Source organism: Podarcis pityusensis (assembly GCF_964106645.2).
Source record: "Podarcis pityusensis genome assembly, chromosome: 4".
Classification (NCBI taxonomy): domain Eukaryota; kingdom Metazoa; phylum Chordata; class Lepidosauria; order Squamata; family Lacertidae; genus Podarcis; species Podarcis pityusensis.
The window spans coordinates 65822846-65849926 of record NC_138027.1 but is presented as its reverse complement, the minus strand read 5'-3'; the positions used below and the strand labels follow the sequence as shown (position 1 = coordinate 65849926).

Sequence of the window (27081 nt, the reverse complement as noted above, 5' to 3'; positions counted from 1 at the left end):
ATTCCAGCACAATCTGCAAATGTTCTGTTGTAGAAAGGTTCTCTTTATATCTCTTGAGTATTTTAACAGCATTGTTAACATTAATTTTCTTCCATGAATAAGATAGCAGTATTAGCACAGTGATGTCTGTTTACCCACACTGTGTTGTAGCAGTCATTCTCTGTTCAAATCTAAGTCAATACATGGACAAAAACCACAAGGACTCATCCAACAATTAGTACTGCATTACATGGCTCCCTGCCTGTTCCTCCAATTACTTGCTGTGGTTATTAGAATGTGAATCTGCTTGTGTGTGTCCAGATTGGCATACAAAAATAGTAAAAATATTTTTTTAAAAAAGCTTGGCACAAGAAAGTATATGTAATGGGGAAGGTATAAACACTGGAAAGTTTTATGTCACTGTGAAAACTAGCAACTGGTTTAATAGAAGCAACTTCTTTATAAAATATCCTTTTTTTCCTGTAGGTTTTTCCAGGAGGCACTAAGGAAGCAAGCCACATCACACTGAAGTCAAGAGAGCTGTTCCCATGCACTAATGAAGTGGCTTTCTTTAAGTCCTTTACTGGCTTACTGGCAATATATAAAATATATTTGTAGCAAATGGAAGAAAAAATATGGTGTTCCTTTTTTGAAGTTTCATGGTATTGCACAGAAACTTTCTGGCGCCTTAAAAAATAATAATAATAAAAAGAGTGTTAAGATTCCATCATGTAAGATTTGCTGGTGGAGGTAGGTAAAGGGACCCCCTGACCATTAGGTCCAGTCGTGGCCGACTCTGGGGTTGCGGAGCTCATCTCGCTTTACTGGCCGAGGGAGCCGGCGTACAGCTTCCAGATCATGTGGCCAGCATGACTAAGCCACTTCTGGTGAACCAGAGCAGCGCATGGAAATGCCGTTTACCTTCCTGCTGGAGCGGTACCTATTTATCTACTTGCACTTTGACGTGCTTTTGAACTGCTAGGTTGGCAGGAGCAGGGACTGAGCAACAGGAGCTCACCCCGACGCGGGGATTCGAACTGCCGACCTTCTGATCGGCAAGTCCTAGGCTCTGTGGTTTAACCCACAGCGCCACCCGCTGGTGGAGGTAGGTGACTTTAAAGAGGGATCACTGAAAGGATTTTTGTTTATTTGCTGTTGTTTTTTATGGGAGTTATGCTGTATCTGGAACACTGGTAAACTGCATTCTAAATCTCCCTGTCTACTAAATCCTGCACTTTACAAGCAGCTATGAAACACCTTCATCTAGTTAGTTGATGCTACAGGGATAGTTAAAATAAACTTTGGCTTAACTAAGCACAGTATCAAAAAGCATAGAGGAGGAGCAAAGCAGCTGAAAGTTACTCACCGGGAAGCCACACAGTCTCTGTAAACCATAGTTTGGCTTACCATGTCATGCGAACCAGGCCCCTGTGTTGTGCCTCAAATGTGCTTTAAAGGTATAGTTGTGTGCAGCCGCATTTAGCATCTTACCTCTTTACCCTAGCACGGGTAATTTAAGATGAAGGAGCCAGCAAGCAACCATTCACCACACAAGCAGGCACCTTGCACATGGAAGCAGTGCAGGCAGTACACTAGCTTTCTTGTTTTTACTTGTATTCAAATGAATTCGAAATTTAAGAGGAAGATGTGTTGTCAGAGAGGTAGAGGGGAGGTTGACATATGGTTCACATGAAATGGGTAGTGAAATCTTAGCTTAAATCAGTACTCTTACAGCTCATGGCTAGTAAGGAGAAAGCTTAACCACAAATCCCAGTTCAGACACTTTGCCAAGCCATCACAACAGCGAAAGAGACCAGAGGGGAGCAAAGCTGCTGCAAGCTTCTCTCTAGGCGTCTGCACATTTGTGTTGTGTTGCCCCAGTAAGCCATATTTTGGCTTGCTGTTTCATGCAAACCAGCCCATGCAGAGACGTACAATTGGAGAAAGGTGTTGGGAACAAACACCAAAAACAGGGATGGAAATCCCAGTGCAATCAGATAAAGCAATTACGATGCTTTGCTCTGTAGGTACAACATATATGCTAGGTATCTAGAATACAGGTTGCTGTGAACTGCAGTCCCAAATATGTATATGCAGAAATCCCACTGAAATCAATGCAAGAAGCCTCACTCATATATTGCTTAAAAGAGTTGGAAGCCCTTATCCATGATAATAGTGATTTGTGACTATGACTGCCATCCTATTCTAGTTTTAATTCTTATTAAACTTCTGCAGAATCTAACTGTGGCAAGAATATTCCCCACAATGAAATCACCAGCTTCCCATCCAGATAAAAATACCAGGTCATGAAATAATACAGATACATTGAGAAACCAGGTAGACACAGCTAAGACAAAACAATTCCTCCAAGTTGACCCATCTTGCCTGCGTCTTGCTGCTGATGCAAGCCAGGGCAGACCCTAACCTACAGTCAAGTTATGTAAAATCTCCTCTCTGCTTGCTCCTCTTCTCTCAAAAAGTCTGTGCTCTACCCTTATCCGTTTTGACCTGTCTACTATCCATGTCTCCAGTGTCTTCCTTAAATACAGTTGATCACTCTTTCTTGCTCTATGCTCTATGTTTCTGTGATTTTGTCCTCAGCTTGTCCCACCATATTTGCATAAACAGTCTTCCTGTGTTTCCACAAGGAGAAGCTTTCCTTCTCTTTCTGTCTCCTCAGTGGGGTTCATCGTGGAACTGCTCTTGCACCTTTATGCAGATGACACTTAGCTCCACTATAGAACTTTCTCCCTCCTCCAGGTTCAATCCTTGGCATCTCCAGTTAGGGCTGAAAGAGACACCTGTCTGAAACCACAGCCAGTCAGTGTAGACATTACTGAGCAAGTTAAACCAATGCTCTGACTCAGTATATGGCAGTTTTTAAATGTCCCCGTGTCTGATATTTCCACTTTTATGTTTCATCCAGTGTGGTGTAGTGGTTAAGAGCGGTGGACTCGTAATCTGGTGAACCGGGTTCGCGCCTCCGCTCCTCCACGTGCAGCTGCTGGGTGACCTTGGGCTAGTCACACTTCTCTGAAGTCTCTCAGCCCCATTCACCTCACAGAGTGTTTGTTGTGGGGGAGGAAGGGAAAGGAGAATGTTAGCCGCTTTGAGACTCCTTCGGGTAGTGATAAAGCGGGATATCAAATCCAAACTCTTCTTCTTCATTATCATCCTTGTATTAAGACTTGCTTATCTTTCCTCCAAAGTCCTTCTTTCCTTTTTCACACTCTATGATGTCACCATCCTTGCAGGGATAAAGCTTTGATAGCTCTCCCTTTTCTTCACTTCCTATATCCAGTTACAGGTAGGTAGCTATGTTAGTCTGCCGTAGTCGAAACAAAAGGGTCACCAGACCCTTATATATAGTGAGTGGGTGGGGAGGGGTATTACTCAGAAGGGTGGTGGGAATGGGTGATTGGCTGATAGGTGTGGTAAACCTGTTGACTACTCTAACGACTGCAATTGGTCCTACAGGAAAAAGCAAGGGCTGAGATAGCTAAAAATAGCTTGGATTCTTATCTCATTATACATGATAAAGCTATTTTTAGCTATCTCAGCCCTTGCTTTTTCCTGTAAGACCAACTGCAGTCGTTAACAGTCGTCAACAGGTTTACCACACCTATCAGCCAGTCACCCATTCCCACCACCCTTCTGAGTACCGGTAATACCCCTTCCCACCCTCTCACTATATATAAGGGTCTGGTGACTTCTGTTTCAGTGTATCTGAAGAAGTGTGCATGCACATGAAAGCTCATACCAATAGCAAACTTAGTTGGTCTCTAAGGTGCTACAGGAAGGAATTTTATTTTATTTTGTTCCTATATCCAGTCAGCCAGCAAAGCCTGATGCTTCTCTCTTTACAACACTGAGAAAAGGCAGGCTTTCCTATTGGCAAAAACTGAGGTTCATGCTCTCACCTTAGCTACTACTATAACCTTTGCCCTCTGGTCTTTGGTTGCCATTGCTCAGCAAAACATCCTTCACTTCTATCCAGAACTCTATCACACAGCTTGACTGTGTGATAATCAGACCCTTCATCCTTACTTTCAAACTCCCCCATGCCACTTCTTTTTCTACTCTCATACTGCAATGCATTAGTTGCTGGTGACCATTGGGACTGGAAGGGTGGAAGGCAGGGAAGCCAACAGTAGGTGGAACCAGAGCCAACAACAGGCACAGCCAACAAATTCTAATCTTGTCCCCATGCTCCTCCCTGTTGAGTTCTACAAGGGTAACACTAAGATTGCTGAGGGAGCTGACATGCAGTGCTATACCCTGGACTGATGGCAGTAAGAAGGCAGACAGGTGGGGGCTGGGCTGAGGGCAGACTGAAATTAGTGGGCAGTGTCCCATTAGCCTTAACGGACCAGCCTCCATTGCATTCATGATCGCGACTTTCACTCCTCCAGCTCCATCGCCATCAACCATTCAAAGGTTTCCTGCTTCTTCAGACAACTCCACCTCTTCTCTCTTGCTGACTCTTATGCTTGGAATTGCCTCCTTGCAAGTTGCATGGTGCCACTCCTTCCATCAACTCTCTCTTCTCCCTTACACACTTTTTCCACTGAGTTTGGCAGAACCCTTTAGCTCACATACCCCAATGTAACTAAGCCTAAGTATAATAATAGGCACTTATTTGCAGAAAAATTCTTGCCACTGAGTATCAAGGAAGTTTTGCTAAATAAATTAAGGGAAACTGCAGAGCTGACACAAGCTAGCCATGGAAAGTAACTACTACCCTCGTTACTACTTGTGAACTCAAAATCAAAAAGTGCAGGGTATATAAGCAAACTTTACACAAGTTTAACCTGCTTCTCAAATAATAAGTTAAGGAGCCAGGGCTGTAGCAATGGTGGAAAGGGGGAAACTGAAGAAAACTCCCTTAATTTGAAGCTCTGGGTATTTAAAAGCCTTTAACATTTTACTCTGCAAAAATATAAAGTATGCAAGCAGATTCAACCTAATTGCTCATTAAATAAACAATTTATTTGTTTGTTATTAAATAAACAAATAAACTTCCAGTATTCTTGTCCATGAGCATGAAGGCACCAAGAAGACCTGCAAGCAATATTATTATTATTATTATTATGATTATTATTATTTAAATTTGTTAGTTGCTTTATCTAGCCCAGGGCAACATAAAGCAACATACAGCCAAGCAAACCAAGCAATAGGACACGTGGCCTTTTTTGTTTGTTTTAAACATCAAAATATTCCACAAATATGAGCAAGAGAAATCTCACAATTCCTAAAACCTGCCATAAAAATAGTAATATGATATAATATATCAGGTCCATTTCTTTTTCCTGGTTTGCAGCACTGCCATATACTATCCCCACTCTTGCTTGTTCGATAAACTACCATCACAAAGATCCAAAACTGTGAGTATGCCCAATAGTGAAGTCTTCACCTGCATCCAGTGACCCTAGTCCCAGATGTACAACAACAGAACTGAACACATGGCCAGCGAACAAAAAAAATCTGCATTAGACAGGAGGAAAAAAATGGAAAGGGAGGATGATTTAAGGTAAGTGCACTGTGAGTAAATAATGAAACCCAAAACCACAGAAGAGACCATTTTAATACCAGTGTGAAACACACCTGCCATTAGAACAATGCAGTTTGTACAACAATGCAGTGTACAACATCTGACACAACATGGCAAATTAGAGCATGGTGCTGAGCACTTTTCAGTAAAAAATATTTAAGAGTGAAAAGTAACATTAATTCCTCCCCAAAATCATAAAAGGGTGAAAGGTGACAGGATGAAAGCCATGTCCCAGCCAAAGTTAATTTCAATATGTCACTGGTTTCAATGGGAAAGTTAATACCTGATTTTGAAGTGTTCGCTGGGTGCATTTCACCCAGATTGATTCTGCTAGTAAATCATTCAGTTTTTTCTTTCATAAATGATTGAACTTGTATTACATTTCATTAAACTGAGGAACTCTTTCACCTTATCCCTAAACATACTGAAAAACCTGTTCAGCCAGCCATGCCTTCTATATTATTTGCAGCCTAATCTTCATTATTTTAAAACAAATGTATTGAGATTGGGCAATGTGCTGTCAGAAATGTAAAAGACAAGCATTACAGGCTCTTTTAAGTGCTGTTCATCAGACTTCCCATAGAAATTACATTTAAACCGCTCTGGGTGTTCTTCTTTGTAAAGAAAAACAGGGCATAACTTGACTTTAAAAATAAAAAAATAAGCAAATATGAAATGCTCTTTACATGCACTTAGCAATACAGTTCCTTCTTTTTCTTGCTCCAGTTTGGTATTACAAAGAATAAAAAATATGTGCCATGCGATGGTAAAAGTGCTGAAGGTTGCAATTCTACAGGAATAAATAAAGATGTCTTAGTTAGAATATTGGTCCACCCAGTCCAGTATTTTCTACACAGGAAGTCATGAATGTGGTTCCTGTGGGCACACAAAGCCTCCAAGCCCCTCGCTGTCTCCTTTGTCCGGAGGTGGTGAGGATGATACCTTTTTCTTGTCAAGTACCTCGGGTTACATACGCTTCAGGTTACAGACTCCACTAACCTAGAAATAGTGCTTCAGGTTAAGAACTTTGCTTCAGGATGAGAACAGAAATTGTGCTCCGGCGGCACGGCAGCAGCAGGAGGCCCCATTAGCTTAAGTGGTGCTTCAGGTTAAGAACGGACCTCCAGAACGAATTAAGTACTTAACCCGAGGTACCACTGTATAGAGCTAAGGGAGGAAGCTGGAAGAGTGGTACTGTTCCCCGCTTCTTTCAGCTCTTCTTTCAGATTGGAAAAGAGCACCACTCTTCCAGCTCTATGTGCTTTTCAAGGCTCACATTAACTCTACCGAACTTGACTTTCCCCCAATATCCCTTTGGAAAGTATGGGTGTGTGCATACACTCATTCTTTCTGTATGTCAAGGAGGGGGCTGATTCAGGGGAGGTGGGAAAGAAGCAACCAGCAGAGTATTACCCACGGGACAACCTCAAAAATCTCAATTTGCCCTCAGACTAAAAAGGTTAGCAACCCCTGGTTTACACTGACTGCAGTAGTTCTCCAAGGTTTGACACAATGCACTCATCCTGACTGACGTGGAGATGACAAGGGTTGAACATGGGACCTTTGCCTACACACTGCCACTGAGTAACCACAGGTATCTGCAAGCAAGACCCCTTGGATAAGGTGGGATTAACTCTTGAATAAACATACAAAGGATTGGTTCTGCTGATTTAAATTGGAGAGTTACGCTTGTCTCAACTCTCCCAAAGAAATGAACAGGGCATAAAAGCGTCCAAGTTTGGTTAGAAATATATTTTAAAAATAAAAAAAATTGTTCAGTAGCCCCTTAGAGACCAACTAAGTTTGTTCTAGATAGCATCTAGTAGCTGAAGTTAAGCACTTCAAGCAAGGATTGTTTTATATAGACTGACCCAGAAAAAAAGTCCTATTGATTAATTCAGTGGACTCATTTCCTAGCAGGGGAAGTTTAGAAATGCCGCCTTAACATGTTTAATTCTGTCCCACTGAAATTAATGGGCCTGAAAAATGCTTTAACTTTGCATTGTGCTAATGCATATGACTAATGGGTACAAGGTGACCTATTACAGTCCACAGTAAAAGACACCTCCACAGTTACCTCAGGTAAATTAGTTACACCATAACACACTTTATATTTGCAAGATTAGATTAATTGAACAGAGGTAAAAGACACATCTCTTCTTGTTCTTACAAGGCATACTGTGGGGCTGTTGTTACAAACTATGCTACCGGATTCTTTTTCCTTTGTTATTTTATCTCAAACGGACTAAAAAAAAAATCAATAACACAGATTGAATTCCCAGATCCATTCAACAATTCCGGAAGAGTGGGAAAGCCGGTACTTTTACCTCCTCTCTCCAAACAACTTTCAAACACCTCTTAGGAGCAGTTGTGACAAGAAATAAGGGGGTGTTAGGAGATAGAATAGCTATCCTTTCCACTGGGTATCCACTTCTTTACTTCCGACTTCTTGCCTGCTAATTCCTCTGTTACAGATTTAGCATTGTGTAGACATACCTTACACCTGTTGATCATTCCATGACCACAGCAAAAAGCACATTTCGCTTCTAATCCAATAAACTAAACTTGTGAGGAATCTTGAAACTACTTTGCCTTTCCTTAAAAAAAAAGAAAAAGTGTCATGTGTCTGTGGCTCTTTGATTCCTGGCTTGACTTCCCTTCGTCTTTCTCTGGAGCTTGACTGACGGAAAAACTGAATAGAGAATTTCCCTCTGCCTCCCCAACACAAGCATCTTCCTCATACGAGGCAGTCCTTGAACCCTTCAGCGGTTGAAACCATTGCTACTCCTCTGGGGGGAACTTCCCCCGCTCCATTCATCCTTTGTCTAATTACGCAGCCCAAATAATACGCTCTTTTTTTAAAAAAAAAGACAAGACTCCTCCCCCCGCACAGATGGCAAACTTGTATGAGCAACTCGCTCTTTTTGCCTACGGTGCCTCCCTGACCCACCTCCTTGCCCCGACGGCAGCTGGCGGCGTCTGGAGGACGACAAAGCAGCGTGTGCCCCTTCTCTCACCTCAGTCGCTCCAGCAACTTGCCCTGACCGTCGCCCGCCTCGGGGTCCCAACGAGGCGTCTGCTTGAGGCGGGAGTTTCCCTCGCCGCCTCTCCCCTCTGTTTGGGCGCCTAGCAGTCTCTCCCCACCGCCACCCCGCCCTGCGCGCGACCCCTTTCAAGACGCAGACACGCACCTGCGTCTGCCCGGTTCCAGCGCCCTGAGCAGAAACTTGGTCCTTCTTTCTCCTCCTTCGCCCCTCGCCGCTCTGTGGTGTGGAGGCACCCGGGCGCTTTGAAGTGGAGGCGAAAAGGCGCGGCGCAGCAGTGGAAGCGGCAGCGAGGGGAGGAGAAGGAGGGGAGGCGCGGGCGGGAGGAGGAAACTGGAGAGCCGGAGACGACGCGGGGCAGTCCTAGCCGTCAGGACGGGGTGGGTGTTCGTGTCAGGGTGCTGCTTGTGGTGGTGGGCGCACGTCTTTCCCTCCTCGAACTTTCTAATGTAAACCGACAAAACTAGTCAGAATGAAGCAGAGAGGATGCTGCTGCCCGGCTTGACCATCTGTCCCCTCACCCCGTGTTGCCCACTCTGACTGGCAGCAGCTCTTCGGGGTCCCAGCCAGAGAGAGGTCTTCCTTCCAAGTCACCTGCTGCTGCTACCTTTGCCAAGTGGAGATACAAGTCGAGGAGACAGCACTACTAAGCTGAAAACTTTACACATAGTTTGACGTACCACAGGCCTCTTAGTGGCTTGATTTAGGTGCACCACAGCTTCCCATACTAAATTGCCGGGGGAACACAGTGGAAATGATGTCAACTGCATGGTGCCACTGGGGAATGGCTGTTATACGGCCACTTGTGCAGGGAAAGAGCTGGGGATGCCTATAGGTGCTTCCATGGAGAACTATGGGAGCCCCTTGACCATCAGTGTTTTAAATAAAGGATTCACGTGCGTGCTGGAACTTTAGGTTTTGCAGTATTAAGGTGGATTAAAGCGCTCTGTGGGCCTAGTGCAGCAAATCCACTTCTTAAAAATGTATGGGCTTCTCGCCGTTTGGACCATGATGAGGAAATGCATTGAAAAGTTTGGGAAGGACAGATGATGAATGGGAAAACATGCAAATACCATGACAATAAGGAGATCAGGGTAAGTGCAGAATGAATGCTCATAAACAAATCATAACGAATGTTCAATAAAAAGCAGACATAGTCTAGCCACTGCATAAGCTTTGAGCAAGCAAAGGAGAATTAATGTGGAGTGGAGGAGCTATATCTCTCTGTCACTTGCCACATCCGTCTCCTCCTCTCCAGTTTGAATCTTTTTTTGTATTTCCTCCTCCCAATTAATTTTCTTTGTGTCATGTCTTTTTAAGAGTGTAGGCCCGAGGGCAGGGACTGTTAAGTTTTGTGATCTGGAAGCTACTCAGAGAGCCTTTTCTGATTAACCTTAATTATTTTCTTTTCCTTTTAGGTGACTTTTGCTTCATTTCAGGTGACAGCAGTTTTGCAATGAAAAAAGTAAGTAACCCACTTATTTCACATCACAATCTTCTGACATACAGCAGTGTCGGGAAAGTTCAGCCCCAGGGGCCAAATGCAGCCCTCCGGGCCAATCTCCCTAGCTCTCTCAGAACTCTTCTCCAGCCACACAGCCACTACTAGCCATGCTTCAAGCTCTCCCTGAGCATTTTTGTCTGCCTGGAATGCATCCTTCAATCCTGATGATGCTTCCCTAGATGGAGGATAGAGAGCAGTGTCCTAGGTGAATGTGCGTACAAAAGTAAAATTTGCATTCATCACTCCACCAACTTTTGCCTCTGGCCCCACCCATCACTGCCACATGCCCCCTGGCCCCAAAGGTTGTGCCGGAGGGACTGTTGCCCTTCAGCTGAACAATATATCCCTCCCCTACAGCATGCTATGTCCTATTCAACTGCCCCCTTTGTTTTATAGACACACACTTGCTGCTCTTGTTTTAGATTATCACATTAGGTCTGTCCTGTTACACACATAGGGACGCGGGTGGCACTGTGGGATAAACCACAGAGCCTAGGGCTTGCTGATCAGAAGGTCAGCGGTTCAGATCCCAACCATGGGGTGAGCTCCTGGTCCCAGTTCCTGCCAACCTAGCAGTTCGAAAGCACGTCAGAGTGCAAGTAGATAAGTAGGTACCTCTCTGGCGGGAAGGTAAACGGCATTTCTGAGCGCTGCTGTGGTTCGCCAGATGTGCCTTAGTCATGCTGGCCACATGACCCGGAAGCTGTCTGCGGACAAACGCGAGCTGCCTCGGCCAGTAAAGCGAGATGAGCGCCGCAACCCCAGAGTCGTCCACAACTGGTCCTAAAGGTCAGGGGTCCGTTTACCTTTATTACACACATAGATGTGCTTGTGGAGCTTAGCTAGTTGGGAATCAGCATTTGTCCTTGTGGTTTTTATCTAGGTATGATGTTAGAACTGCAGCCTCCAAATTACTAATGCCAGATGAATGTCAGTGATGTGATGCAAAGACTGCAAAGGAGGTAGATAATGGAGAGCCTTAAAATTTTCTTAAAGACAGCTCTGTGCAATCACATGCATGTGTGTTGTCATGTGTGGTGGGAATCTAAACCACTCGTTTTAGTTTTGTAATCTGTGCCATTGGTTTCTCTGATATATGTAATTTATTGTTGTGAGAGTTCAGTCAAATAATAGTGGAACCAAGTTGCAATCGCGTGCATATTTACCTGGGAGTAAGTCCAGTTGAACACAGTGGGATCTGCTGTATATATTGGATTGTACTGTTTCACACATTTCAACTGTGAAAACTCATTTTGGTATGTTATGAAGATACAAGCAAAGAAAGTTTGTTAAATAATAATACATTTCAAAACATAGAAGCCAACTCCTAGAGTCTGAGGTCCCTTCGGCCCCACCAATAAAATATTTGAGGGGGCAAAGCACCCCCAAAAATTGATAGGCATTGCCATTCAAATAGTGTGCACACACCACGTCTTGTGATCGAGCATGTGGGGAAAAGCTTACCTGCCCCCCATATTTATTCAAGTTGGCACTCCTGTTTCAAAGTGAGGAGAAAAGGATCATTTTAGTACTCACTGTAAACCCCGCTCCCTCTCAAATATGAAGCAACAATAATCAAACAAGTTTGCCCAAGAGAGCTCCGTAGAGTACTCTGCAGAGTAGGCACTTCAGAGTAGAGTACTCTGCAGAGTAGGCACTTCAAGGAGAATGGCCTAATGGTCATCTTCAAATGACCAGTTTAGTCCTGGTGATCCTAAAACTGCCCTGGAACCAATGTGCTAGTGCTGCAGTGACTAACCCAAAGATAATAAGGTGATATTGTAAACCTTTCTGGGGATGTGTATGGTAAGGGTAATATCTTACACTGATGACTAGAGGCAAAGAACATTATTAGTGTGAGCTGCAATTCACATAAACCAGAAAATTTGTATATAAAGCAGATTAACAACACAATTCAACAATCCAAGTAAGTTTTACTCAGTGTAGACCTATTGAATTAGTCATGTTCATTAATGCCAGTGGGTCCACTCGGTGTAAAACATAATTAAGTATCACCCAATAAGCAGTTTATATACAGACATTCTATGTTAAGTGCATTTCAAATCACAATGGCATATAAACATAATGCTTTGCATGTTTCCTGGTACAGATGTACACAAACCTCAAGATCAAAGGCAATTCACATCACTACTTTTTGCATATTGGTCACAATGTGGTTTTTGTGTTGTTGCTTTTAAAAATGACTTAAGTTCCTTAAAAAAAACAAAAAACTTTTATACATACGGTGACCTCTTTGTTGTTCAAACTGTGTTTCATAGTTTTTCAAAGACATGATAATAAACCCATTGGTCTAGTTTGGATGTAATTTTTAACCTTTTGTTTTGCAAAAGAAAAAGAAATGTGTAATTCACAGAGCAATTGAGCTGTTCTGCTTTCTTAGGAAGTGTTCCTGATAACCTGAAAGTTATAGCAGTTCTAAAGAAAAAAATAACTTCTACATAATCACTAATTGTGTCACAACACATCCACAGTGCTACTTGCCATTTAGCTAAGGATGGTCGGGGTTTCTTGGTGTACTGATCTTAGTATTTTGTGAAACATTCAGGAGCTGTGATGCTATGGATTCAGCAGGTCAGTAGACTAAGAGCACCATGTGAGGGGCTATTTTAATTAGGGTTAAAGTGACCCTAATAGGTCCTTTAGGGCAGATGATACTCTGCACAGCATTTTCTTCCAGGAAAATTTCTTTCCCTTCTTGTTCTTTCTTACAAAGTGTGAAGCTAAATCTTGTCCTTCTGGACAGAAGTTTAAATTCTGGTTCCTGCAAATTAAAAAATACTTACTTTTGCTAATACACCATCATATGTTTATATTCAGATTACAGTTATAGAGGACAGGATCCTTTTGTGCTCTTTCAACCATCCTGCTGCTCAAGGCTGAGATGAATATTCCATTTGGTCCCCACACACAACCCCAAGTTCTGAATGGGCAGAAGAGCCAATTCTCAGGTAATGTTCTCAGTGAAAGCAACACCCGAACCATGTAGAAGGGCAACTGTTATTCTCTGACAAGCAGCACTGTGTGTAGCAGCACTGTGTGTATTGCAAGGATTAATCAAGAAGGATTAATCAAGTAAAATTGTTGTAAGCATGGCACAAGTCCAAAGTATGAGAAAAGGCCATCAATGTCACAACTGGTCATGCCCAGGAAAGTCTCCAAACCTCATTCACACACATACCCCTCTTGAGACCTAGCACCAGAAAACTTAGCTAAGTGTATATCCTATGTAAAGAACTTAAAAGTGTAAAATAGGAGTTATCCATAGCCTGCCATTTTGTAGAATGATTAAGAAAAGTTTGGTAAAATTGTGAGTTGCTGTGGACATTTCAGGGTGCTGTGATGAAAACTGGTTGGGTTTAAAAAAAAAAATTGAGGCAACTAACTTGAACTGAATCAGCCCTAAGATATAAAACAACAGCAGCCCATCATTCTGTTTTGATTGATTTTGAAGTCCTCTTCAGCCTTTCAGGCCCCATGGATGCCAAACACAAAAAGGGGTTATTGAAAATGTGCAGGCTAGTCCCATTCCCTAGATGCTGACACAATCTCCTGGCCAACACATGATCAAGAGAAGGTTTTGCTTCAATTGCCATATTCTATGTATATACGTACCACGTGTGTAGATATGAATCCACTTAGATTCATAGCTGTAGTTTTGTCTCTAGTCTACTGAGCTAGGAAAGAAGGCAGGCAGCATCAGGAGAGGTAGGTAAGAGGCCCAACCCTGGCATAGCTAATATAATGGGAAACCCAGATGGGCAGGGGTATAAATTTCTTAATCATCATCATCATCTCTTTGACCTGTCCACCTGTACCATAAATCCCTGTTGCCTGTGGCACAACCTGGCTGCCCATGTCACAGAACAGAATTCTTATAATACAGTCCCTCTCATAGCATAAACTTTATTGATGTCATGTAAAAATCCAGAAAGAGAGAAACGAGTGTCCAGTGGAGTCTTGATGAATAATAAAAAGGAGGAAAACTTTAAGCAAGTAACCTTCTGACTAACAAAATACCCTGCATTAAAGCTAGTTGTCAAAAGTGGGAGAAATCCACACTTTCCAAGACAAAAGCTAAAGTCTAGTAATTTCTCTTGGCTACAGTAGAGTAAATCTTTAGAACTGGGCGGTGTCCAGTGGAATTACTGGAGTGAAACCAGGCATGGTTTGTCATCAGATTCCAGGTTTTGGAATGACAGTACTTCAGTACATGATCTCTCTGCAAGTGAAGCAGATCTAGAAACAGTAGTTCATATCTAAATCAGAACCTGAAACTGAATGCTATTTAACTTTTATCTAAAAATATAGCGTGTGCATTTTGTCTGAAACAGACCGTGTAAATAAGAAATGACATCATATTAGGTTTCTAACATTTTCTAGAAAACATCCAAAAAATTATAACAACTTATTTTTTCAATGCGTGAAACATTGGCCGTGGAAAGCACAATGTGCTTTACAACCATCTAAATATTTTCTCTCTATAATCTATGCAGTAAAGCACAGTAAAATTACAGTCCCAAACCTATTGATTAATAGTCAAATTTATAATTGTTTGCATTTTAAAGTAGATGATATATGCAGTCTGATGTGTAATTAGTACTGCAAAGAAGCATTCTGTTTCAGTTCTTACGTTAAGTAGCAAATTAATGTTTCGGATGGGTTGCTGCAGTGACTGCTGCAAAGGCTGAACCGGCACAACTAGCATGAACTGATATTTCTGTGCTATGAAAATTGCTAAGTCTTCGTGTGTGTGTGTGTGTGTGTGTTTGGGGAAATATCCACCTGTTCTCTATGCATTCAAACGCCTCTTGAGATATTGTCACCAAACTTAGCATGGCGGTTCTCAAAACAGAGGAGGCAATTTTTATATATTTTTTAATATGGGTGCCATTTTGAATCATGTTGGCAGACCAAAATGTTCTAAATTGGAAGTCTCTGAAGTTATCTTCACCCAGTTTGGCATTATGGTTTCAAAATGTGCTGATTTGGACACTCGGGCATGACGGAAAAGTGGGTTTTTGGCCTGGGTTGCATGCTGTCAGATGATATTTTGAATCAAGATGGTGCACAAAACTGTTCCAAACTGCAGTGCTTTTAAACAAATTTGAAAAGAAAGAAATAGGACTGTGCATAGGATACAGCCAAAGTTCAAAGCCCGAACCAGATCAGGCCAAACTGGGCAGATCTATGTTTCATCCAAATCACGTTGAGACAGCTGCTGGGGGCAGAGCATAGCACAGGAAGGAGGAGTGGCACAGCCCCACACTGTGCTTTGGCTGCATGTGCCTGTTCCCAGCAGAAGAGCACACACATGTAATCAAACTGAGCAGGACTGAACCCTCCGTTGAAATCCTGTTGACTGAGGAGGTCTGGTTCACCAGTGTTATGCACAAGGAAAGTACTAGGAAAGCAGATTCCAGCAAGAATGAAAATGGGGTGGCCAAGATTGCAGAGATTCTAAGGTGGGAAGACAAGACCCAACCCTGGGACTAGGGTAGGGGGTAGGGAAGTGACTTGCAAGGGAAGGAGAGAAGAACTGGCTACCACCCCACACAAGTACTTCTGATTATGTAGAGTGCACTTTCCCTTCATCAATGGGCAGCCAGCAACATGTCACTATAAAGTGATATTTGAGGGAACTGCTCCCGTTTGAGATTATATGATTGCCAGCAAGCTTGATCACCCACCCCACCCTAAGATCTCATAGGAGTGAGGGATTTTGAGTAAGTTCACAACTTCAGTTTAAGTAGGTCATCATATTAGTGATAACTTAACCTACCACATCATAGGCTTATCACATCCCACATTTGTGTCTGACTGTTGAGTAATTATCTGATATGACTCCTGAAAAGAATCTGGCTCCACCCAGGAACATTCTGCCGCTGGTGCAAAACAGGAGAGTCCCTATTGATTCAGCTTCAAATCAAATATTATAGACTGGGAACAAACTGTAACCAGTGGAGAAACACTTGGGACTGCCTAGTTAACCGTGCAATTCATGACAAAGTGAGAAAGCTTTGACAAATACGCTGTAACAGGTTAATAGCTATAAATAATTACGTATAATTTCAACAGCTTGTAGCCTTTGTGGGACAAATTGTTATATAATGCTGACACAGCTAAGTGTTCTTGAAGTTTACCAACTCGAAAATATATCCACTTTCCTAAACTGGAAGGTTCTTGCATGAAAAAGAAAATCTGTGGTTGACAACGCAATCAGGACTTCATCTGAGCAAGAGAGGTTCATCAGAGCAGGGAATTTCTGCTGCCTTGTAATCAATTCTGCTAGCCATGAGAGCTATTTTCTACCTCCACTGTTGGAGGCAGTATGTCTCTGAATATCAGTTGCTTGGAATCGCAGGTGGGGAGAATACCATTGTGCTCATGTCTGGCTTGCAGCCCTCCGTTGCACATCTGGTTGGTCACTGTGAGCACAGGATACTGGAGTAGGTGGGTCTTTGCCTAATCCAGCAAGGTTCTTCTTATGCTTAATACCTGAAGTCATAAATAGATCTAAGTACGTTTGTGGTATCTTTCTTCACCAGACTGGTAGCTACAGTATCATGATTGAGGAGCAGCTTCTATTAAGAAAAAAGAAAAAAGAAACTTCCATGATCCTAAAACCAGGCACCTCACCTTTTAAGTGAATGACATTTGCTGACCAGGTAGCTGAAACAGATGTAGAACCAACACCCAGACACCTGAGATTCAGTTAACTCAGTGTTCCCCAAACTTGGGTCTCCAGCTGTTTGGGGGCTACAATTCCCATCATCCCTGACCACTAGTCTTGCTAGCTATGGTGATGGGAGTTGGGTCTCTAGCTGTTTTTGGACTACAAGGTTGGGGAACACTGAGTTAACTTATCTGGGTTCTCCACTTTCAAATGTATCAATAATATGACTTGCCTGCCTCTTGTTAAATTTCTATTGGACAGGAGGAACAATTCATTGGAACAGATTGGCATTTGATGAATATTCCTTGGGACCCTAATATAAGCCAGGGGACTTGTAGTTCTTGGTTTTATTCTCCAGCAAACTGGAATTCAGTCTGGCTCTGACTCACTTCTGCTGTGAATTTCCTTGCAACATCACAATAAGTCTGTAGTTTGTGGCAACAGCAGTTGGTACTCAAATGAAGTAGCACTGTGCAGTTTCTTCAAGAGGTATGACGTTTTGGATAATAACACAAAAGGTTGAGAATTGTCCCCAGAATTCCCACCTTCCTTGTAAAATAAGAAGAGATGAACCTACGGTGAATGTCAAAACAGCCTCTCATTCTTTACAAGTTTATTACCTCTGGCTTTTAAAGCGTATCCTTAATGCCAAGCAACAGGCAATTTGCACGTTCCATGTTTTAAATTAACTATGCAAACTGACAGCCTCCCTTTTGTTTGGTATCCAAGAGAGGTGACAGCCCTAAAAATAAAGGAGCTTCTATCAGGCCAGGGCCAAACAGACTGCAACGTTTCTAACACAGACGCCAAGGTGCTGAAAGGCTGACATCATCCAGATTCCAGTGGATGGTACAAACAAGATTGAAAGGGGTGGGAAAGAAAGTTGCCAAAGCCTAGGAGCTCTGAAGATAGTACCTGAGTAAAGCTCCTAGTTATAGTAATAGTCCTTTATAAAAAATTGTCAGCATTTCTATTTTGCAAACATATTTTCAAGGAGTTGTAGCTTGGCCATAAAAGTTTGTTCTGGGTGGAACTTGGCAATGTGTTTTCATCCTGGAACACTTAGCATTCTGCAAATTCAATTTTTTAAGATCCAAGTTGCAAGCAATCCAGCTATAATAACTCAAAAAAGCTGTTTTACTCTAACAGGGGCTTTTATCTTAATATTAGAAGCCAGATCCACAGCATGTTGCAAGACCCATGGTGACCACCCCACAAGTAATGCTGTCAGTTCTGTAGCACATCTACAAAATCCACAAACAGACAGAACTGTCTCTGTCTGTAGATGGACAGCAATTTCAGTGGTGGACCTCTTCTTGATGTGTACATGTATGTCCAAAGCCCAAATAATATCCATCATTTTGTTGTCACAATGGTCCAAAACAACTTTCAGGCAGGCAATACACTTGCTATGATGTTGTTACATTAACTAATACAGCTAAATGGATGAACTTCATCAAGTGATACTAGCTTTTCAAAATCTGATAGTCATTGACACATTCAGCATCCTCTTGTCTCTTAGCAAACCCCTAGGTAATCCCACCACCTACTTTGAGAACCATTGTGCTGGACCAACTGCCTCAACTGGTGCCCTGCAGGTGTTTTAGACCACAACTGCCATCATCACTGACTAATGATCATGTTGGCTGAGGCTAATGGAAGTTGTAGTCAAACAATACCAGGTGGGCACCAGGTTAGGGAAGGCTCTGGAAGATCATTTCGGGCACACACAAAACCCAACTAATATGGTTTTCCTTCTGAAATTTTAAATGGAAAAAAATATTTTACATCTGTGCATAGTCTCTGTCATTTATCTGTTAATGGCAAATTCTAACACAATGCTTCATAGAGATAATAGCCAGGATCCAAGAGTTTCAGTAGGTGTATCCAAGGACTTAAACATGTCAAAGGGATTTTTAAAACTGTTTTCCTTTGAACAGCAGAAGCCACCCCATGCCAAATCACAAACTGCCTTTGAATCTTCACTCAGTCACAAAAGAGATTATCCACTTGGCATGACAACAACCCCAAAGCCTCTTTGAGTGAGTTTTAGAGTAGATCCCTCCAGTGTGAAGTCAGTAGCCCAGTAAATGCACAGGATGAAGCTAAAGTACTGTAATTACTTCTGGTCCTGTGATTATGTTTTCAGTGGACAGTATCACTGCTTTGGAAAGAAAAACAACATTTTTCAACATAGTTTGAAGTAGAGAATGTGTACACATTACCAGCTTAAAACACAGCTAGGTGGTCCTTTGTCTCAATTCAGATCAAAGTTGGCTGGGGGGAAATGCATCAATACTACATTGTCAAGAAATAACAGGATAGATACAGATTTTGGCTATGTATGCTGCTTTCCAAACCAACAGTGGGAGCACCCTGGGTGCAGAGTGAATGGGAGTGTGAACACAGCTAGAGTTCTGTTTTGTCATTTTTTTTATCTGGCTTTCTCTCTCCATGTGTGGCAGTTACCCCAGTTCACTCCCAACCCCTGCTAAAAAAAAGACCCTGCCAACCTTTCTTGCCTGCTCACTCCTTTCCAGTAGTCAGAGCCCTGATATAGTTTTTTACCTTAACTCCTTCATTCACCTGCACATTTATTCCCCATTGTCTATTCCTTTTTAAACCATTTCCTTTCGCCACATAGGGCACATCCACACATTTAAGACATTTCACTCACATTTAAAGCACATAGTTTCCCCTACCCAAAGAATTCTAGGAACTGTAGTTTGGTGGAAGCTGTGTGCTTTAAATGTGTTAAATGCACTTTAAACGGTATATGGCATTGCCGTGACCTCAGTTTCCAGTGGGCCTGCCTAGCACATCCTAGCTTCCCCCGCCCCCCCAAAAATACAGCTCCTCTGACATGAAGTGCTGTGAGATTGTTCAAAGGGAATTAGCCTTCACTAAATTCCCCATCTTGTACTGTGAGCCCTTTTTTCTTAAACATCATTCTCTGCCTCCATGTGGCTCTCCAGATATTGGACCACAGCTTGAATCATCCCAAATCATTGGCCACGCTGCCTGGGGCTCATGCAAGTTGTAGTCCAACATCCATCTTTAGGCTTTAGGTTCTCCTTTCTTGGTCTGTTATCTTTTCTGCATCCTTCCTTTAGCTCCCTTGGCTCTGTATGTCCTGTCCATTTTGCTTCCCGATGCCCCACGACCTCTTCCCAGTCTTTATCCTTGTTGTGGGTTCCAATTTTTTTCTCACATAGCTGACAATATCTCCTTCCTTCACAAAATTTGGACTGAAAGCTCTTCATTGGCCAGGCCAACTGAACATTTCATGGCACCACACTTCTTCAGCAGTCAGGTCCCAACTACATATGACATTAACATAGAGAGTATCTAACATTAGTCATACTCAGAGGAAACCTGAGTATGACTTAATTTGATATCACTCATAATAATTGCAAGGGTTTTAAAAAATCATTTTGCAGTGAAAACTCTGGCACTGAGGGCCAAACTAAATAGAAGCTTCGCTGAAAGCCCCTCCCATGGCCCAGTCCCGATCACGCATAACTTGCTGCTATTTGCATTGGGAGAAAAGCACCCATTTGGTGCAAGTAGGTACTTTCCTTCCAATGCAAATGGAATGTGGATTTGGACTGTAGCAGATACAAAGGGTTAAAGCCATTTTCATACATCCTGCCCCCACCCTGGATAGGGTCCCACAACAGCTGCTATTTGCATGAGAACACCATGTCTAATTTGGTCCATGCTATCAGAGGTTTCACTGCAGCAGGCGCTGTGAATTGTATAAGACATTGTAGCAGTGATGCCCAGCAAAACATTCTAAGATGGTACAGAAGTAAATTTGGTAACAGTTGGGAGGGGCTGTTAAACATTATTTTTGCACATATACGGTGATCTTGTAAACCAAAATGTAACAGACTGGAACCATTTGCATGCAGGAGATCAGCTGGACTAACGATAACTCAACTGAGATATTTTCAAACTAATATTCAGATTTTAAAATGACAATGTATAGTGAGCAATTAGTCGGCTATTGCTAAACTGGTATTAGCAAAAAATTTGGAGACACAGAAGACTCTTGAAGATTTGGGTCAAAAGACAGAAAGCCAAAGAATACAACAAAAATGCTCTTATTAATCTGGAAACAATTTGTGAATTAAAAAAAAAAAAGCTATATGCTGAATTTCTTGTATTAGATCATGTGTTGGCTTCACGTCTTAAAACTGGAATTAACACGAGGGAGGAGGCACAAGTTCAAATTGGGAGTGCTGAAAACTTATGGAACAGTGTGGGTTGTGCCAAGCTATGCTGAGTGACATTGTGTACATCCATTAAACAGCTCAGCCAGCCAAGTCTGTACAAACAAAACTTCACATGTATTGGCTTCTATACATTAAAAATGGTGCTGTGAATTAATACAGAAGGTCAAATTAGACATGGCAAAATTGAGTCATGCCTAAGTTATTGTCACTCTTCATATTTTGGCACAAATCAATAGGACCTAAAGTCACACGTTTTGCCTGCAAACCACTGCATCTGGCTGTTCCCTCTTCCCAAGTAGACTTAATTCTCACTAGGGAAAAAAGCAGATAGAGTCTACTAGTTTGGGGGCAACCAGCAGCGATGGGAAAAAGATTCACTGCAATCCATAGTGATGTAAAATCACATGCTTTATATTAATTTATTGCTGTGTAACCCTCAATTCTAGTTTGAATTGGTGTGCAGCTATCAGTTCTAGCAACCTCAAACCCAGGTTAGGCTCTTATTATAAGGTTTTCCAGAGTCTGATACGCTATGAACAACTTATGAAATGCCTATCTTCATATATGCCACAGCTTGTCAGTAGCAATATGCATCTGTGAAATGGATATCATAAATATCTAAAATATGTTTTATATAAAAAATTAAACATTAATAAAATTATTATTCTTTTATTAAAACTCTTTATTTAAAAACCATTGAATTTTTTCCTCAGTATAAATGACTCAGTGTAAGGAAATCTGTTTTTTTTAATAATTGAAGGCATGATAAATTATGCCAGTGAGAGCTATAAACAATATAGAGACAACAGTTTTTTGGATAAAATGAAATGATCAGGACTAGATTCCAAATTTCTCAGAGTTTAACATTTTTCTTCTCTTTGTGGTGTGTTCATGTGTGTGTTCACTTTTGGTCTTGAGTCACTGAGACTCAAGCCTGTCTTCAGAACACTCAAAGCCGTTTATATCTAGGAGTCTTGGTTGACCACAAACTTGACATGAGCCAACAGTGTGACGCGGCAGCTAAAAAAGCCAATGCAATTCTGGGCTGCATCAATAGGAGTATAGCATCTAGATCAAGGGAAGTAATAGTGCCACTGCATTCTGCTCTGGTCAGACCTCACCTGGAGTACTGTGTCCAGTTCTGGGCACCACAGTTCAAGAAGGACACTGACAAACTGGAACGTGTCCAGAGGAGGGCAACCAAAATGGTCAAAGGCCTGGAAACGATGCCTTATGAGGAATGGCTAAGGGAGCTGGGCATGTTTAGCCTGGAGAAGAGGAGGTTAAGGGGTGATATGATAGCCATGTTCAAATATATAAAAGGATGTCATATAGAGGAGGGAGAAAGGTTGTTTTCTGCTGCTCCAGAGAAGCGGACACGGAGCAATGGATCCAAACTACAAGAAAGAAGATTCCACCTAAACATTAGGAAGAACTTCCTGACAGTAAGAGCTGTTCGACAGTGGAATTTGCTGCCAAGGAGTGTGGTGGAGTCTCCTTCTTTGGAGGTCTTTAAGCAGAGGCTTGACAACCATATGTCAGGAGTGCTCTGATGGTGTTTCCTGCTTGGCAGGGGGTTGGACTCGATGGCCCTTGTGGTCTATTCCAACTCTATGATTCTATGATTCTATATCTTTCTATGCCAGATGATAGAACCAGATGCATATATCAAAAAGGGCAAGGATTTTATCCTTTCAACAGCTTAGGGAAGTGGTGGTGTTACAAGGTGTCAGTTCTCTCTTGATGGTATTGCACTGACATGTCACATTATGCTGCTGTTCCTCAATACTCTGAAAAGCCCTTGTTTCTATTGGTAACACCGTCACTATAGATATCTATTTGTCATTCTGTTTACAAGCCCATTTGTCCCTTCCATATTTACTAGCTTCTGCTATTTTATGTGTACTTCTAAGCTTACACCACATTGTGTGCAAGGTCACTGAGTGGGAGAGAATGCTGTGTGTGTGTGTGTGTGTGTGTGTGTGTGTGTGTACTTTAAAAAAGAGTTCCCATGCTCTTACTAACAACTTCAGCCTGTAGCTCTTCATAACTTGTGCAGCATTTAACATGGCCAAGTTTGTTACTGAAGTTTGGGGACTTGGATCAACCATTTAACTGTAATATTTTGCTATCAAAACTTGGTAATTACTATGTGTGGAAAAAATGCTGTGTAGTGCAAAAATGATACAACCACTCAGATATTAGAAATATGGTTTATGAGCTGTGTCCTTTTGAGCATTGCCTCCTAGCCTGTTCTGTTCCAGACTGTTGCTCTTTATAACTCTAAAACTAATTACTAATGGTGTTTTAAGGTGCTACCACTTCAGGCAATATGGTGCTGCTACAGCCACAGAAATCTGGTTGATGCTAGTCTGTGGAAGCAACTTGTCTCCATGTACTTGGAAGAGTTGTTTTTTTTATCATGATGGGCTTCCTGCTGAGATTTTGTTCTGATTAAGTCAGGGGATCCATTGTCTGCAAATCTAAAGCAGATTTTGTTTTGCCCGCAATAATTCCAGGAAGAATAACAAGCTTTGGTATTAAGTGTAAATTCATGCCAAGAGACAACTGATGAAGACACTTATAGTTTGTCATAGTTGGACAAGGACCCAAGTTTGACCAAAGGATATCACACAGTTTATTTACATTTAGGTACAAACATGAACGAGTGGGTTTTTTCTTCCTTCCTTTGCTACTCATAAAAACAGTCCTGGTGGATTAAGCAAAAGATGCATTGAGTCCAGAATCCTGTTTTCACTGTGGCCAACCAGCCAAATGCCTATGGGAAGCCCCCAAGCAGGGCCTGAATGCAACAGCACTCCCTTCATGTGTGATTCCCAGAAATCTGCTTCCAACGATGGAAGAATAACATAGCCAACATGACTAGTAGCCATCAATAGCTATTCTCCATGCCTAAACCTCTTCTAAAGTCATCTAAGCTGGTGGCCATCACTACATCTAGTGAGAGAAAATTCCATAGTTTAACTATGGTGTTGTACAAAAAAAGTGCTTTTTCTCTCTCTGCCCTGAATCTTCCAACATTCCACTTCACTGGATGATCCCATGTTCTAGTATGATGCGAAATCTATTACACAACTATCATGCCCATCCTTGTTTGAAAATATAACACACTGTTTTGCTACACCAGTCAATATACCACACTGTTCTTATTAGTGTGTGTTACAGTATTTCTGAACACCGATTCTGCCACACTTACTCATGACAAGTGCCTTTCTCAGTAATCATACTGAGACATCCATACTGAGACCCCAACACACACATCCAGTGTTAAAATCATTGAGTTGGGTGAGGGGTTTAGACCATCTAATAATGTCTTGCCCAACCTGATGCCCTCCAAATGTTTCTTTCTTTCTAGGAGGATTAGAGACTTTTTTAAAAAAATGAAAGCTCAGAGCCTGGGGCTCCTGCTAGGGGTACCAGTGAAGGCCTTTGTGGGCATCATGGCACCCCTAGGTGCTGGGGTGGCAACTCCTGCACCAGGCACTGTACATTTTTTGGAAAAGGCTTAGCATGAAAGACTGACAATCTAAGCTGTATCTTCTAAACAGCCCTGAAAAAATTACAGAAGTGTAAAATACAGGCACAATATATTCAGCTGTGCAAATACAGCCACGCCAAGAACGATAAAATTAATGTCTGCCTTCTTAACACCATTTCTCCTAGAATAATTTTAAAACATACAGTTAAAGAAGAAGTCAGAACTAATGCACAACCTATCTGGAAAGCGCACTATTTTAAAAGAATACAATATACTGAGAGTCCCCAATATAAATGTGCTCTTTTTATTTTCTTGTTTCACTTTTATAAATATCAGCCAAGGCCAGTTTGGCCTACGTAAGTGGGCCTAGAAGGCAATAGTTTAAGAATCTTATGGCTTTCAAAATGTCATGGACTTATGTGTTTGTTTTCAGCAGTGCTTTTTTTCAGGGGGACGCAACGCAGGGGTATGCATACCTCTAAACATTTTGTGAATCTAAGTTTGGCCTTATTGAGGGGCAGTATTTCAATATGAGTAGGAAAATGAGAGTACCCCTAAACATTTCTTTAAGGAAAAAAGCACTGGTTTTCAGTATCATCACCTGTCAGCTAAGCTGGCATTGCACAGTGTATATGATCACCAGCTCTTCAATGTTCACAAGTTAGTTTTAAAGTAGCAGTAACAATATGGAACACTTAGGAATTCTTATAGTAGCTGTAGTTATGTTGTAACAAAAGATTTTGTTTTATTGAAACAGTACATTTTGGCTGTGATCCAGATAAACATTATAAAGTGAAAAAATAGCATAATGTATATAATATTGGAAACGATCCATTTAATTGTCAAAGCTCCTGTGCAATATTTGTGGCATGGTTTTTAAAAGTATTTTTAGAGGATGGATGGGAAGTATACATTTTGTTAAAAAATCAATAGTCACTCATGGCTGAGTACAGGTTTTTATTAGGCAATCACCTCAGGCAGCTGGTTTGGGTGTGATGAAATGGCAGCAAGTTGTTAGCTGTTTAATTTACTTTTATTATAATTTTATTGCCAGGGAGGGAGGCAAGGTGCATGTGTGATCTTCTGCTGGCCTTAAGGTACTGTGCACCTTGACTAGGAAGGTGGGTCTACCTGAGTAAGTACTGAAATATAGGATGTGTCCATCCCTCAAGCCCTCAATCCGCAATGGTTTGTTGCATCATATTTGGGCAGCTAGATTTTTAACAGCATGATATATAGAAGAGACAGTCAAGATTTGCATTAGTGAAATTGTAAGTAAGAGTTTAGTATGTGAAAGACCGAAATCCTATACCCACCCCAAAATGGGGTGTCCTGATTGAATCGGGACAGTTGAGGGACACGACACAGAACTCAACAAAACTTGCTTTTGGGTAAACATGTATAGGATTGTGCAGTTTTCATTTTTCTGTATCATTTTCCAGCTAAATTTACTCCTATACTGACCCCACAAATCCATGAGCAATATATAGATATAACAGAACAACAATTTCAGCTATTTCTGTGTGAAATACTGCTAATGAAATATGGAATTTCAAAAAGCAGGAAACGAGCCACCAAATTGGTTTATCCAGGGGAGCATTTTGCAGGCCGTTCTTGCTTGTTTACCAGTTTCTCAAACAAACTTGCCCTTGTAAGGAGGGAGGAATCAGCGGTAGGGAAAAGTGGTATGTATAGGCCTCACCCTTAAAGCCCAGATATACAACAAACCAAAGATTCTAGCAAGTTTTTATTTAATTTGCAATTATGTGCATGGACACTTGCAAGCCCTGTGCTCTTTTGTTACCAAGTGTGACAAGGCAACACTTCAACAAGATTTTTTTTAACTATAATTTATAGTTTAATCTGAGCCACAGATTGCATATTTTTCGACATTCTTCATGTGCAGTGACGTAGCTTCAACACCTGCATCCATCAATGCCACAAATTCTAATTATGTAACTGACATTAGCAAGATGTTCAGACAGAACAAGGAACACCCAAACATGACTGGACAGGATCTGCTTGAAGACTTGAAGAGCTGCATTTAATTGCAGCAGGCAAGACTACTTTGTTTTTTAAAATATATTTGCTTGATTACTAAAAAGCATTTCCCATTTACAACATCTGCTTGAACACAAAATATGTTCAGTGATATTTTAAACATTTCTTTGTGCATTGCTTATTACTTGCTGGTAATTATGCATTAGTCAGTGTACAATTTCATCGTTCTCCAGTCAAAATAATTTCCCTCATTTCAACTGATCTTCATTACTAATTGACTATGCTTCCATGTTTTATTCCTAGCCCAACTACATAAGTCACCCTCAACAGAAATGCAAGTGATCTTGGATTATGTGTATTTTGTAAATCATTTATAAATTTATATTACACACAGCAAAGCTCTCTAACCACACAGTATAATGGGCTGCATTTTAAATTAAGGGAATGGCACAAAAGTTAGCTTTTTGTATTGATTTGAATGTGACTAAAATGTTAATAACATTCTCCAGAGCTGAAAAATCCATGTGTACAAAACAAACCATACTTGGCACTTGCATAGCTGAGGGGCCAT

The 27081-nt window shown here is 41.6% G+C and overlaps 1 protein-coding gene and 1 long non-coding RNA gene across 5 annotated transcripts in view; one reads left to right on the top strand and one right to left on the bottom strand.

The window, feature by feature from the left end:
* The window catches only part of ADGRG2 (adhesion G protein-coupled receptor G2), a 44263-nt gene extending 35405 nt beyond the window's left edge, over positions 1-8858 (bottom strand). For all 3 annotated transcript variants that reach the window (XM_081001583.1, XM_081001584.1, XM_081001585.1), the window contains exon 1: positions 8722-8858. The gene's annotated coding sequence lies outside the window, so the exon portion shown is untranslated. The remainder of the gene's footprint in view (positions 1-8721) is intronic.
* Positions 8859-8962: 104 nt separating this feature from the next.
* The window catches only part of LOC308475020, a 29960-nt gene continuing 11841 nt past the window's right edge, over positions 8963-27081 (top strand). For both annotated transcript variants that reach the window (XR_013985089.1, XR_013985090.1), the window contains exons 1-2: positions 8963-9668; positions 9993-10039. This is a non-coding gene — a long non-coding RNA (uncharacterized lncRNA). The remainder of the gene's footprint in view (positions 9669-9992; positions 10040-27081) is intronic.